The sequence below is a fragment of the Berghia stephanieae genome, chromosome 6, assembly GCF_034508935.2.
Source record: "Berghia stephanieae isolate SIO BIC M18660-M18661 chromosome 6, UCSD_Bste_1.3, whole genome shotgun sequence".
Taxonomy (NCBI): Eukaryota; Metazoa; Mollusca; class Gastropoda; order Nudibranchia; family Aeolidiidae; genus Berghia; species Berghia stephanieae.
In genome coordinates, this window is record NC_088365.1 from 48780984 (window position 1) to 48785581 (window position 4598).

The window sequence follows — 4598 nt, forward strand, 5'->3', positions numbered from 1 at the left end:
TGAAAGCAACGTGACGTCATCAGGAGCTGTAGGTGGTCGTGGGAGTTAATAATTGGAGTTATTTTGGGCCGGAAGTGGAATTATGGGAAGTGCTGCAATTGGACATCCTGAAAAAGATGGCTTTTGAGACGTGATCATGGACCAGTCTCTCAATCTATTTCTATGTGTGTGTGTGTGTGTGTGTGTGTGTGTGTGTGTGTGTATGTGTGTGTGTGTCACCTGTAGTAGGGGGGAGGTGGAGGTTCCGATAGCTCAGCTGGTTGAGCATTCGCTTTACACGCAAAGGGGCCAAGATCGAACCCGGGCGCAGTCGAGATTTTTTCTGACCCCCCCCCCCCCTCCCCATCCTCCCTCCCCAATCCACCCAGCAGTGGATGGGTAACTGAGTCTGTTAGATTTGGGAGAAAGCACTTTCGATAGACTAGCATCATATCCAAAGGATTGCAAGCAATTTTTGTTATTGTCCGTTTCACGCTATAAAAACCGGGATAAACTCCTGCTCAGTGTGCCCAAAGGCTCTGAAGGACTACTTTATTGTAGGGGGCGGAGGGGGGGGGGGGGTTGGGGGGTCCGATAGCTGAGGTGACAGAACGCCCGCTTCTTGGATAAAGAGACCGAAATCAATCCCATAATTTGAAGTCGATTTGTTTTTGTTTGTTTTGTTTTTCTAAAAAAAGAATACCCTGTCCATTCAGAAGTGATTGTCTGTTATATTTATCGGAAAGTATTTTTCAATAAAGATATCGATGGTCGGCGGATCAAACCTCTGAAGTCTCGATTTTCACGATCGGCGGATCAAAACTCTGAAGCCTATAGATAGTATGCGCTTGGCTAAGAAGCTCACAACATTGCCATCCGGTGGTATAACGGACCAACACACAAAACTGTATTTATCCATGAACGTTTATAGTCGTTATTACTGATTAGTGAGAAGTACTTATAAATGCGGATGGCAAAAAACAATAACAAAGCCCTGAGTGACGTCATCTTCGAACTATCTATATACGAGCTTTGGCACCCATGCTTTATATTATTTAGGGCGGATCAGACCTCGATGACAAAACTCGGATGTCGACTTCAGAGGTTTGATCCGCCGATCGTGAAAATCGAGACTTCAGAGGTTTGACGTGAAAATCGAGACTTCAGGGGTTTGATCCGCAGACCATCGACACGTAAAATGTTTATAAAACAGTGCCAGACAAAACAGAGAGAAAACTACAAGAAAGTTTTTAAACATCGCAAGTCGGGGCAGGCTGATCTTTTTAATATGTTTTATTTTTTCTTGAATTTTTCTCTCTTTTCTTTGTCTGGCGCTGTTTCACATACACTTGTTCAGATCTTAATCTTATACTAGTGTTTGCTCCTTAATTTACTACTTTGCTATAGACTAGCATCCTACCCAAATGGTAGCAAGCAATGGTTGTTGTCCGTTTAACGCTATGAAAAAAACTGAAATCAACTACCGGGTTGTAGGCCTAATGGCGTTATAGGGCCACACTACTGGTAGATGGGGGGTCGGAGGTCATGACCTGGGGTTTAATCAAAGCATTGATTTATGACCTACAAGATGAAAAACGAATGTCATCACCCGTGTACAATTGTGACTCGCTGATTCTAAAAGCTTTGAGCACGTTGAGTGGATATTGCGCTATATAAAGGCTCAACTTTAAGATTAAGATCTGAAAAAGTGTGTGTGTGTGTGTGTGTGTGTGTGTGTGTGTGTGTGTGTGTGTATGAAATAGCGCCAGACAAAGAAAAGAGAGAAACATTCATTCAAGAAAAAAAAAAAAATCTCAAAAAGATCAACCTGCCTCCACTAGGGGTGCCATTTTTTTCTTGTATTTTTCTTCGTATTATGTCAGGATAACATGAATCCAGATTAATAAATTTATTAAATCAAATTGAGCTTATAGATAGCGCAATATCCACTAAACGTGCTCAAAGCCCTTTACAAAGGGCCCCTGACCAATAGCAACAGATAACATGTAGAACGAGACATGACGCCTGGCCAACAGCAACACAAATTTTACATATGTGACGGGACATGACGCCTTTTGGGCTATATTACAAAACAAAATTCGGACAGAGACAACGCTGTTTACGGCTAGATACTCATTTTACACCTGAATACGGTGAGAGAATGTAAGTAAAGAGCCTTCTCCAATGACTCAACTATGCGCCGAGTCAGGGTCGAACCCAGGACCTTCATATCCAAAAGCGAGTGTCATACCACAAGACCACATAGCTGCACATTTGAACTAAAATGGTAGGATATACTAACCTATAGATGTTTACAGTGTAAAAAAATGTATTTATTCTCCTTGTGGTCAAGTGGCATGACACTTGCTTTCGGGTCGGAAGGTCCTGGGTTCGAGCCTCGCTCGGCGCATAGTTGAGTCCTTGGAAAAGGCTCTTTATTCACATTCTCTCGCCGTGCTCAGATGTAAAATGAGTACCTGACCGTTAACAGCGTTGTCTCTGTCGGGGAAAAAATGTAATATTGCCTAACAGGCGTCATGTCTAGTTCCACGTGTTACGTGTTGCTGTTGGCTAGTGACCCTTTGTAAAGCGCTTTGAGCACATTTAGTGGACGTTGCCCTATATAAATGGTCCAGTTTGTTTTTTTAGATTGGAATTACGTATAACAGCCGATGGGATGTTATCATAATATAATAATAATAATAATAATAATAATAATAATAATAATAATAATAATAATAATAATAATAATCGTAGTAATAATAATAATAATAATAATAATAATAATATATAATAATAATAATAATAATAATAATAATAATAATAATAATAATCGTAGTAATAATAATAATAATAATAATAATAATAATAATAATAATAATAATAATAATAATAATAATAATAATAATGATGATGATGATGATGATGATGATGATGATGATGATGATAATAATAATAATAATAATAATGATAATAACAGCAATAACAATAAAAATGATAATAATAATAATAATGATAATAATAATGATAATAATAATAATAATAATAATAATAATAATAATAATAATAATAATAATAATAATAATAATAATAATAATAATAATAATATACGCGTCAGGTCATTGATTTAGTTATGACAATTATAAAAGCACACGTCATTCCGTTTCACAGTGATAAATACACACGCCCTGTTATATGCAATGTGCTCAATTGACACATTATTTTGTAAACAATAGATCCGGTATCTCGTCAAATCGTTGTGTTATGTGGTAACATTGTCCGACAAGTATCCTCTTGGCTAAGAAGCTCACAACATTGCCATCTGGATGTATAAAGGATGAACACACAAAACTATGTGTAATCTTAAACGTTTATAGTCTGGTAAGGACAGTTTAGTGAGAATTACTCATAAACGCGGATGGCAAAAAACAATAACAATGACCCGAGTGACGTCAACTTTGATCTCTCTGTAGATAGTATGCACTTGGCTAAGAAGCTCACAACATTGCCATCCGGAAGTATAACGGACCAACACACAAAACTATGTGTGTAATCATGAACTTTTATTGTCTGGATAATACAGTTAAGTGAAAAATACTCATTAAAATGGATGGCAAAAATTGATAACAAAGACGTCAACTTCATTCCATTAATAGATAGTTTGAAGATGACGTCTCTCATGTCTTTGTTATTGTTTTTTGCCATCCGCGTATGAGTAATGCTCACTGAACTGTATTAACCTGACTATAAACGTTCATGGATACACACAGTTTTGTGTGTTGGTCCAGTATACTTCCGGATGGCAATGTTATGAGCTTCTTAGCCAAGCTCATACTATCTATAGCTTGACACTGACCAAAAAATGATGTCAAATGACAAATCTTTGACCACAAAAGAAAACTAATCTTGAGTTGAATTCAATGGTTCAACTAAAAGGATCACTTTTTTCGTTGAGCACTACTAACGACAACTCACTTGGCGCAGCATTAGCCTTTAAACTGACGTCAAACTATAAATAAGTCTTAGTGCGTCCTTGTGTCAGGCTATAGATAGTATGCGCTTGGCTATGAAACTCATAACATTGCCATCCGGAAGTATAACGGACCAACACACAACTCTGTGTAACCTTGAACTTTTATAGTCAGGGTAATACAGTTTAGTGAGAATCGCTCACAAACGCGGATGGCAAAATACAATAACAAAGGCCTGATTTACGTCATCTTCGTTCTATCTATAGATAGAATGGAGTTGACGTCACTCGGGTCTTTTTTGTTGCTTCTTGCCATCCGCGTTTATGAGTAATTCTCACTAAACTGTATAAACCAGACTATATACGTTCAAGGTTACAGCTAGTTTTGTGTGTTGGTCCGTTTTACTTCCGGATGAGAATGTTGTGAGCTTTTTAGCCACGCGCTCACAATCTATAGATAGAATGCGCTTGGCCCAGGAGTTCACTACATTGCCATCCGGAAGTAGAACGGACCAACACACACACTTTGTGTAACCATGAACTTTCATAGTCTGGTAAATACAGTTTAGTGAGAACAACTCACAAACGCGGATGGCAAAAACAATAACAAAGGCCTGAGTGACGTCATCTGCACACTATCTATAGGGAT